Below are 11,717 nucleotides of genomic sequence, written 5' to 3'. Positions count from 1 at the left end.
TACATCCAGGATCAAGTACATGCAGGACCAGAGGGCATGAATAGGTTTCTTGAGAAGGCAGTCCAGCCCCCATGTCACCCACCAGAGTTGTATCAGTGCCCCTCCCCTAGCTTTCACCAATTTTATTAGGGGGCCAGCAGGGCGGAACAGGTAAGAAGCTGAAAATGGAAGAAAAGCACAAATTGGTTTACACACAAGTTGGCTTGGTTTGTGGGTGTAAGCCAAAAGCGGGCAGCAGCTGTATTACAGCCACATTCAGAGATGCCCCTGAAACACAGTGGGGAAAGAAAATCTTCCCAATGGGCAGAGCAGCAAGCAGGACACTGCAGGAAAAGTGGTGCGGGATGAGAAAAGATTCTTGGACAATGCTGTGGCGTGGTCATCTGGCCAAGAGTCTGGAAAAAAAGACTGGAGCATCACAGACAAGGAGGTCTGGTGTAGAGGTATGTGGATGGACATTAATTAGAGTAGATATGAAGTGTAAATATTTTTGCATCACATGTTAATGTCCACCAGAAAGTATCCACCATAAAAGAGTCACTGAACAAACAAGTCAGCAATTTTTTTTTTTTTTGAAACAAGGTCTCACCGTGTCACCCAGGCTAGAGTACAATGGCATGAATATAGCTTACTGCAGCCTCAAACTCCTGGATGGAAGCGATCCTCCTGCCTTAGCCACCTGAGTAGCTGTAACCACAGGCATGCACCACCACACCCAGCTAATTTTTTTTTTATTTTTAGTTTTTGAGATGGAGTCTCACTCTGTTGCTCAGGCTGGAGTGCAGTAGCATGATCTCAGCTCACTGCAACCTCCGCCTCCCGGGTTCAAGCGATTCTCCTGCCTCAGCCTCCCAAGTAGCTGGGATTACAGATGCTCGCCACCAAGCCCAGCTAATTTTTGTATTTTTAGTAGAGATGGGGTTTCTCCATGTTGGTCAGGCTGGTCTTGAGCTCCTGACCTCAGGTGATCTGCCCGCCTCTGCCTCCCAAAGTGCTGGGATTACAGGCATGAGCCACCGTGCCCGGCCCCATCTAATTTTTTTAATTTTGTAGAGATGGGGTCTCACCATGTTACTTGAAATCCTGGACTCGAGTAATCCTCCCATCTTGGCCTCACAAAGGGCAAGATTACAGGTGTGAGCCACCACACTTGGCCTAAACAAGTCAACAAATTAACGCAGCCAGTGAGTTAGCTAGGCTTTGTCATAAATGACAACAGTGTTTGTACAATGTGCGTGTGAATGGATGAATATGGTGGCATGGCTTCCCACTTGCCAAGGCCAGTCTAGCTATTGCAAATTAAAACCACAATGAGCTATCATTCCACAACCTCCAAAATTGATGCAATTTAAAAGATGGGCAATACCAAATATTGATGATGAAATGCTATTCATTGCTGATAGAAAAAGATACAATCATTATAGACAAAGTTTTTGGTGGTTTCTTGTGAACTTAAACATATAACTATCCAAACCCTTTCCTGTAAAAGTTAGTAAATGTTTTACATTTTGTGGGCAGATGGTTTCTATGGCAACTATTCCACTCAGCTCTTGTAGCATGGAAGCAACTACAGACATGTAAAAAAATAGGCTTGTCTATATTCCATATTCAGAAAACTTTATAAAAATAGGTAGGTGGGCCGGGCGCAGTGGCTCATGCCTGTAATCCCAACACTTTGGGAAACTGAGGGGGGCAGATCACGAGGTCAGGAGTTCAAGACTAGACTGACCAACATGGTGAAACCCCATCTCTACTAAAAATACAAAAATTACCCAGGCGTGGTGGCACGCACCTGTAATCCCAGCTACTCAGGAGGCTGAGGCAGGAGAATCGCTTGAATCCGGGAGGCAGAAGTTGCAGTGAGCTGAGATCACGCCACTGCACTCCAGCCTGGGTGACAGAGTGAGACTCCTTCTCAAAAAAAAAAGAAAGGGAGCTGGGCTATGAGCTCTAGTTTGCTGTTCTCTTACCTAAAAATTCGACAACTAGGTATATATGCACAAAAAATGGGTACATATGTCCACAGAAGGAGGCGAAAAATACTCACAATAGCTTTATTCAAAATCATCCAAACCTGGAAGCAATCCACAGGTATATCATCAGGCGAAGAAATTGTGGTATTTTCTTTCATTTTCTTTTTTTTTAAAGATGAAGTCTTGCTCTGTCATCCAGGCTGGAGTGAAGTGCTGTGATCTGGCTCACTGCAACCTCTGCCTCCCAGCTTCAAATGAGTCTCCTGCCTCAACTTCCCGAGTAGCTGGGATTACAGGTGCCCGCCACCATGACCGGGTAAGTTTTGTTTTTTTAGTCGAGACTAGGTTTCACCATGTTGGACCAGGTTGGTCTCGAATTCCTGACCTCAAGCCATCCACCCACCTTGCCTCCCAAAGTGCTGGGATTACAGGCATGAGCCACCGCACCGGGCCATTCGTTACAATTTAAAATGTGCATTGAAACCTCACTATACAGCTTTCGCTGTAAATCAGATAGGTGAATCAGAGTAGATTTTCCCGTATTTTATCCAGAAGGAACATGGCCCTGTTGTGTCTACCATCGTGGTATTTTCATGTAACAAACACATAAAACATGAATAAAATTCAGGCGTTATGTTAAGTTAAAGAAGTCCACCACAAAAGAGTTTATTCTGTGTATCAGTTATCTTTTGCTGTATAACAAATCACCCCAAAACTTAATGGCTTAAAATAACAGCTATTTATTCAGCTCATGATTCTGTCGGTCAGCAACATGGTCTGGGTTTGCTAGGGTTATGTGTTAGTCAGTGTTCTCCAGAGACAAAACCAATAGGATACACATAGATATATGAGAAGGGATTTATTAAGATTGGCTCTTGTGATTATAGAGACTGACAAGTCCCACGGCAGGCTGTCTGCAAGCTGGAGAGGACCCCAGGATGCTTCGTGGCATGGGTCAGTCCAAGTCCAAAGGCCTGAGAGCCCAGGGCGGGAGTGCAGGGGATGAGAGGGGACTGATGTAAGTCCTGCAGTCCAAAGACAGGAAAGCCTGGAGTTCTCATGTCCCAGGGCAGGAGAAGTATGTATGCCAGCTCCAGGAGAAAGAGAAACCAACTAGCTTTTCCTCTGCTTTTGTTTTCTCTGGGTTCCCAGTGGATTGGATGGTTGAGGGTGGATCTTCCTCACTTAGTCCACTGAGACACACATGCCAGTCTCCCCTGGAAACACCCTCATAGACACACCCCCAAATAATGTGTGATGGTGAATACTGAGTGTCAGCTTGATTGGACTGAAGGATACAAAGTATTGATCCTGGGCGTGTCTGTGAGGGTGTTGCCTAAGGAGATTAACATTTGAGTCCGTGGGCTGGGAAAGGCAGACCCACCCTTAATCTAGGTGGGCACCATCTAATCAGCTGCCCACACAGCTAGCATGTAAGCAGGCAGAAAAATGTGAAAAGAGAGACCGGCTTAACCTCCCAGGCTACATCTTTGTCCCGTGCTGGATGCTTCCTGCCCTCGAACATCAGACTCCAAGTTCTTCAGTTTGGGAACTCGGACTGGCTCTCCTTGCTCCTCAGCCTGCAGATAGCCTTTTGTGGGACCTGGTGATCGTGTGAGTTAATACTTAATAAACTTCCCTTTATATATATATATATATATATATGTATATTCCACTAGTTCTGTCTCTAGAGAACCTGACTAATGCATAATGCTTTACCAGTTATCTAGGTGTTCTTTAATCCAGTCAGGCTGACACCTAACATTAACCAACAAAGGCTGTTCTTCTGATCTTGGCCGGGTGCACTCATGCATCTGCAGTCATCTGCTGGGTCAGCTGGTGCTGGCTGGTACAACCACCAATTTATGGGAAATGCAAAGGACAGATGACCATATTCAAAGAGACCAAGAGGAGACAGTAGCAAAATCTGCACTTTAGGGAACCAGAGAACAATTTAAATTCTTAAAAAAAAAGTAGTCAAGGGAATTAAAAGAGAGATAGAAGGGCTGGGTGCGGTGGCTCACACCTGTAATCCCAGCACTTTGGGAGGCCAAGGCGGGGGGATCACGAGGTCAGGAGTTCGAGACCAGCCTGGCCAACATAGTGAAACCCCGTCTCTACTAAATATACAAAAATTAGCCTGGCATGGTGGCACACACCTGTAGTCCCAGCTACTCGGGAGGCTGCGGCAGGAGAATTGCTTGAACCTGGGAGACAGAGGTTGCAGTAAGCCAAGATTGCGCCACTGCACTCCAGCTTGGGCAACAGAGCGAGACTGTCTCAAAAAAGAAAAAGAGATAGAAGAATCTATAGATTGGGAGAGTCACAAGAAATTCACCAACCAACTGTAAAGCTTGGACCTTTTTTGGAAGGTGGTTCAAAAAAACTGCAAATAATAAATTTTATAAAGTTAAAAAGAAAGAAAAAAATAGTCCAGTTGGGGTGGCTCATGCCAATAATTCCAATACTTTGGGAGGCTGATGGGGGAGGATCACTTAAGCCCAGGAGTTAGAGGTTATAGTGAACCATGATCATGCTACTGCATTCCAGCCTGGGCTACAGAGTGAGACTCTGTCTCAATTAAAAAAAAAAAGAAAAAGAAAGAAAGAAAAAGAAGGAAAGAATACTCATAAAGCAATTAGGGAAATGCAAAAACTAAGTATATTTGATAATATTAAGCGATTATTGTTAATACTTTTAGATGCGATTATGATATTTTGATTTTTTTTGTTTGTTTTTTTGTTGTTAGAGACAGGGTCTCACTCTGTCACCCAGGCTGGAGTGCAGTTGTGTGATCATGGTTCACTGCAGCCTTGACATCTTGAGCTCAATGATCCTCTCACCTCAGCCTCCCAAGTAACTGGGATTACAGGTGAGCATGACACCTGGCTAATTTTTTAAATTTTTTTGTAGAGACAGGGTCTCACTACGTTGTCCAGGCTGGTCTTGAACTCATAGCCTCAAGTGATCCTCCTGTCTTGGCCTCCCAAAGTGCTAGGATTACAGGTGTGAGCCACCATATCTGGCCTTGATTATTTTTTAAAGAGTTATTACTTTTGAATATATACATGCTGAAATATTTATGGATGAAATTAAATGATGGTTGAAATTTGCCTCAGAAAAATCTGATAGGAAGTGGTGATAGGTGGGATATAGATGAAAAAGGTTAATCGTGAGTTGATAATTATTAAAATTGTATAATGTGTACAGGGATTTATTATATAATTCTATCCACTCTTGTAATGGTAAAGCTTTTCCATAATAAAAGGTTTTTTAAGCCAGGGGAGAAAAACTCATATGCATGAGAGAAAAAGTCTTGTCTTTGCTTGATGTTGTGTCTGCTGTGATGGCAGGAGCCACTGCAGCCTTCTTTTGACACTCACTGAAAATGGCAGAGCAGGATAGGAAGCACATGGCCGCATCCTTGGTGATAACATTGAGCTATTGAGTTAACCAGTCCTGGGAACACCCCACCTTCTATCCTTGTTATGTGAAATAAATGTCCCTCATTTTTAGTTGGATGTTCTGTGGCTTACAGGCAAAAACATCTTAACTGACACGGGGAACAACAAAAAATTTGTAGGATTATCAGAGTCATAGAGCTTAATTTAAAATGATGAGATTGATGATGAGGAAAATGCCTGGGCCTTTTTTAGGCATTAGAAAGCTGAGCTGGCATACATTTGTTTTCAGAATCACTGAACCCTGCTCTATTTTACAAAATGGATTTTCAGAAGATCAGAGAGACTCAGAGCACTTCCATTTATTGAGGAATATATATATTTTTTAATTTAGGAAAGCCAAAACAATGTTTCAAAAATGGTGATATATTTTACATGTTGACATGTAACAAAATAACATTTTGACACAAAAATGACAATGCAAAGTTGTGGCTATTCGTGGGATAATTATAAGATAAAAATAAAATGTCAATTCATGGCACAGTGTAGGGAGTGTGGTCCCGCACTGAGGCACAGGTTCAAATTTCTGTCCATCTGATCACTGTGTTGCTGGGACTATATGAATGACTTCATTTGGAGAAGGTTTAAATTTAAAACCCTTTTTGAATGCAAAGTCTGGGTTGACAGCCCTTCTGGACCTCCTGGTCTTTCCTGCAATAGGCCTAAGAATAACTCACATGCATGTATCACTTTATAGTCTTCAAAGGTCATTTGAAGGCCTGGCGCAGTGACTCACGCCTGTAATCCCAGCACTTTGGGAGGCCAAGGTGGGCAGATCACCTGAGGTCAGGAGTTCGAAACCAGCCTAGCCAACATGGCAAAACCCCGTCTCTACTAAAAATATAAAAATTAGCCAGGCATGGTGGTAGGCGCCTATAATCCCAGCTACTCGGGAGGCTGAGGCAGAAGAATCACCTGAGCCTGGGAGGCAGAGGTTGCAGTGAACCGAGATTGCACCACTGCATTCCAGCCTGAGCGACAGAGCGAGACTCCATCTCAAAACAACAAAAAAAGGTCATTTGACATAACTTATTTAATCTTCACAATGACCCCGTGAAGTAACAGAAATACAAGGTGCTGAATATTGCACTGGGGTTCCCAGCTGAGGGAGTTGATGGAAGCTGAAATCCAGACTTGTACTCGACTTACCATGATGTGTATCCTGTCCTGAGTTTGCCTGTTCCAGGAGAATAAGGAACTTTTATATAATTTTACCAAAGAGACACAAGCAAACAGCAGTCCTGATGACGTAATACATATGTAAACATCTTTATCACCATTAAAAAGCATGTCAAATTGTACTGGTACAAAAACAGATGCATAGACCAATGGAGCAGAATAGAGAATCCAGGAATAAAGCTGCACACCTACAATCATCTGATCTTCAACAGAGTTGATAATAATAAGCAATGGGGAAAGGACTCCCTATTCAATAAATGGTGCTGTGATAACCGGCTAGCCATATGCAGAAGATTGAAACTAGATCCCTACCTTTCTCCACATACAAAAATTAACCCAAGATGGATTAAAGACTTAAATATAAGATCTAAAACTATAAAAGTCCTAGAAGAATACCTAGAAAATACCATTCTGAACATCAGCCTTGGCAAAAAATTTGTGACTAAGTCTCCAAAAGCAATGGCAACAAAACCAAAAATCGACAGGTGGGACCTAATTAAACTACAGAGCTTCTACACAGCAAAAGAAACCATCAACAGAATGCACAGATAACCTACAGAATGAGAGAAAATATTTGCAAATTAGGCATCTGTCAAAGGTCTAATACCCAGAATCTATAGGGAACTTAATTCAACTAGCAAAAGACAAATAATCCTGTTAAAAATGGGCAAAGGACATGAACAGACACTTCTCAAAAGAGGACATACATGCAGCCAACAAATATATGAAAAAAATTCTCAATATCACTAATCGTTAGAGAAGTACAAATCAAAATCACAATGAGATCCATCTTGCACCAATCAGAATGGCCATTATTAAAAAGTCAAAAACATAACAGACAGTGAGGTTGTAGAGAAAAGGGAATGTTTATACACTGCTCGTGGAAATGTAAATTAGTTCAGCCACTGTGGAAAGCAGTTTGGAGATTTCTCATAGAACTTAAAACAGAACTACCATATGACCCACCAATCCCATTACTGTGTATATACCCAAAGGAATATAAATCATTCTACCAAAGAGACACACACACTCATATGTTCATCACAGCACTATTCACAATAGCAAAGATACAGAGTCAACCTAGATGCCCATCAACAGTGGACTGGGAAAGAAAATGTGGTACATATTTACTATGGAATACTACACAACCATAAAAAAGAAAGAAATCATGTCCTTTGCAGCAACATGGATGCAGCTAGAGGCCATTATCTTAAGTGAATTAACACAGGAACAGAAAATCAAATACCACATGTTCTCACTTACAAGTGGGAGCTAAACGTTGAGTACACATCTATACAAACATTAGAACGATAGGCACTGGGTACCTTTAACCCAAGTGCCTAGAGGAGAGATGGTGGGAGGGAGGCAATAGTTGAAGAACTATCAGGTACTATGCTCACCAGGGTGATGGGATCATTTGTATGCTAAACCTCAGCAACGTGCAATATACCCATATAAATAACCTACACGTGGCTGGGCGTGGTGGCTCACGCCTGTAATCCCAGCACTTTGGGAGGTCGAGGTGGGCGGATCACCTGATGTCAAGAGTTCAAGACCAGCCTGGACAACATGGTGAAACCCCGTCTCTACTAAAAATACAAAAATTAGCTGGGTGTGGTGGCCGGCGCCTGTAATTCCAGCTATTTGGGAGGCTGAGACAGAAGAATCATTTGAACCCGAGGCGGAGGTTGTAGTGAGCTGAGATCGCGCCACTGCACTCCAGCCTGGGCAACAAAGAGCAAAACTCTGTCTCAAAAACAAAAACAAAACAAACAAAAAAACCCACAAACCTGCACGTGTACCCCCGAACCTAAAAGAAAAATTAGAAAAAACCCCAGCATATCAAAGTCCTTCAATACATATAATGCTGTAATGGGTCATTCCTTTGGGCTTTAGTTTTATCCCAGATATACCTATTGAACACCCAAGAGGCTACTCGGGCTGTTCCACACTTCTGTTGGAGCAATTGCGAGGATGACGGATCACTAGAAGTGCCCTTGCCCCAGAAATTGGAAATAATCATGCCTGCTCTAAGACAGGATCAGTGGGTGGAGTTACAGAGAGAACAGCACACCAGCTTCTAACTCTGTACCTCCACTTCCACTTCCTCCCCCCCAGGATTTTCTTCAATCACATTCAAACATTACTTCATGTTAAAGTCAAGTCTGTTTCTTGTAGAACTTTGCAAAGTGCAGAAAATTATTAAGAAGTAATGTTGAGAAGAAGTGGCAGAGTATGAAACACAATTCCACCTCTCGGAGACAAAACCATATGGAATGTCAAAAAATATATATTTACAGTGAGGAAACCTGGCAGACACCAATTTAATCAAGTGATAAAGTTAACATCAGCAGTCATGGAACAAACTGACATTTTGTAGCTCCAGATATGATGCACTGAAATGGGTATGACATCACTTCTGTGATATTCCTGCCCAAAGGGAGGAATCTAATTACCTAAATCTAATCATGAGGAAATACCAGATGAACCTGTTAAAGAAAAATTAAATTGGAGGCCACAGTTTGGATATTTCCCTAGGCCAACAACCCACAGTCATGTGTAGTCAAAACCTAAACTATCCTGATTTCCCTGAAAATGCTAGCTCTAACCATAACGCACTTTTTCTTCCTTGTCAGCGTAATAACATTAAGCCAATACAAACAAGCTTATGCAGCTTTATTTGCACAACAGAGATCAATGTACTTCCTCATTTAGGAAGCTGCACAGAGGTCTCTAGTTTGGGAAATGTTATTTTGTATGCTCAATAATCTTTTTTAAAATTTAAATTTGATCTGATTTTATTTTTGACAAACCCAAATTCAAGGATATTGTACAAAACAACTGGCCTGTGTTCATAAAAAATGTCAGCATCATCAGCATCTTTTTAAAAACAGAGGAATCAGGCTAGGTGCAGTGGCTCACACCTGTAATCCCAGCACTTTGGGAGGCTGAGGTGGGCGGATCACTTGAGGTCAGGAGTTCGAGACCAACCTGGCCAACATGGTGAAACCCCCATTTCTACAAAAAAGAAAGAAAAAAAAAAACTAGCCAGGCGTGGTGGCATGTGCCTGTAATCCCAGCTACTTGGGAGGCTGAGGCATGAGAATCACTTAAATACAGGAGGCAGAGGTTGCAGTAAGCCGAGATTATGCCATTGCACTCCAGCCTGGGTGACAGAGTGAGACTTCATTTCAACAACAACAACAACAACAAATAATATTAATAATAATAATAACAACAAAACAGAGGAATCATTACAAATTAAGTGACCTAAGAGTCAATGCAATGTGTACTACAGTGTTTTCTTTTTCTTTCTTTCTTTTTTTTTTTTTTTTTGAGGTGGAGTTTCGCTCTTGTTGCCCAGGCTGGAGTGCAATGGCACAATCTCGGCTCACTGCAACCTCCACTTCCTGGGTTCAAGCGATTCTCCTGCCCCAGCCTCCCTAGTAGCTGGGACTACAGGTGTGTGCCACCACGCCCAGATATTTTTTTTTTTTTTTTTTAGTAGAGATTGGGTTTCATCATGTTGGCCAGGCTGGTCTCAAACTCCTGACCTCAAATGATCCGTCCACCTCGGCCTCCCAAAGTGCTGGGATTACAGGCATGAGCCACTGCACCTGGCCACTACAGTGTTTTCTTTTGGAACAATTGTTGAAAGTCGAAGTAGGTCTATAGAATAAATAATAGTATGTATCAGTGTTAACTTCACAATTTTCAAAAATATTCTGCAGGCAAGTGATAAAATCTCCTTGTTTTACGAAATATGCAGTGACATAGTTAGAGGTTAAAAAAAAAAAACAGCATGATGTCTGCGGCTTGCTTTCAAATGGTTCCAAAAGAAAGTGTGAATGTATGCATGTGTCAGTGTGTTTGTACACATATATACCTATATCTGTATGAGGTGAGGGAGAGAGAGAGAAAGATAAAGCAAATGCGATAAAATAGAAACATTTGGGCTGGGCGTGGTGGCTCACGCCTGTAATCCCAGCACTTTGGGAGGCTAAGGCGGGTGGATCACCTGAGGTCAGGAGTTCGAGACCAGCCTGGCCAACATGGTGAAACTCTGTCTCTACTAAAAATACAAAAATTAGCCTGGCATGGTGGTGTGCCTGCAATCCCAGCTACTCAGGAGGCTGAGGCAGGAGAATCGCTTAAACATGGGAGGCTGAGGTTGCAGTGAGCCGAGATTGCACCACTGCACTCCAGCCTGGGGGACACAGCGAGACTCTGTTTCAAAAAAAAAGAAAGAAAGAAAGAAAGAAAAGAACAAACAAATATTTGGGAAATCTAGGTGAAGGGTACTATTCTTGCAGCTTTTCTGTAAGTTTGAAGTTATAGCAAAACAAAACATTTTAAAATTATGTATTTTTCTATAGTATCAGCCTAAATAAGGAACAGAGAGAGGTTCCATAAAAGAAAAAGATATTTATTTTGGAAAAAGCCATTGCAATGGGAGTAAGCTTTTTAAAGGAAAACATGAGGAGTTTTATGTAATTGTTTTGAAATAATTATCCTTGGCTACAAAGATTAATAACACGGGTGATGCCAGCCCAGGGTTCCATAGGCAGTTGCTGGACACATGTTCTTGCAGAAGTATTTTTTGTGTAAGGATGTGATGGCCTTTGTGCAAGGTTGTAGTTTTGGTAGTCTTTTTTTTCAGACTCTCACTCTGTTGCTCAGGCTGGAGTGTAATGGCGCAATCTTGGCTCACTGCAACCTCCATATCCCAGGTTCAAGTGATTTTCCTGCCTCAACCTCTTGAGTAGCTGGGATTATAGGCACTCGCCACCATGCCCTGCTTCTTTTTGTATTTTTAGTAGACAGGGTTTCACCATGTTGGCCAGGCTGGTCTTGAACTCCTGACCTCGTGATCCACCTGCCTCAGCCTCCCAAAGTGCTGGGATTACAGGCGTGAGCCACTGCGCCAGGCCAGTTTTGGTAGTCTTTTGTGACACTTTTTGTTATCAGGAATACAAGCCCGAAAACACTCTCTTCATAGCTTTCCCAGCTCTATTTGTAAGAGTTTTTTTTTTTCTTTCTCCTTTTTTACCATTAGTGACTCCATTTTGATTATGACAATTTTCACAATAGCTAATATACGCCT

This window comes from Nomascus leucogenys, chromosome 11 (assembly GCF_006542625.1).
Source record: "Nomascus leucogenys isolate Asia chromosome 11, Asia_NLE_v1, whole genome shotgun sequence".
NCBI classification, from domain to species: domain Eukaryota; kingdom Metazoa; phylum Chordata; class Mammalia; order Primates; family Hylobatidae; genus Nomascus; species Nomascus leucogenys.
The sequence above is the reverse complement of the archived record's forward strand: the minus strand, read 5'-3'. Positions refer to the sequence as shown.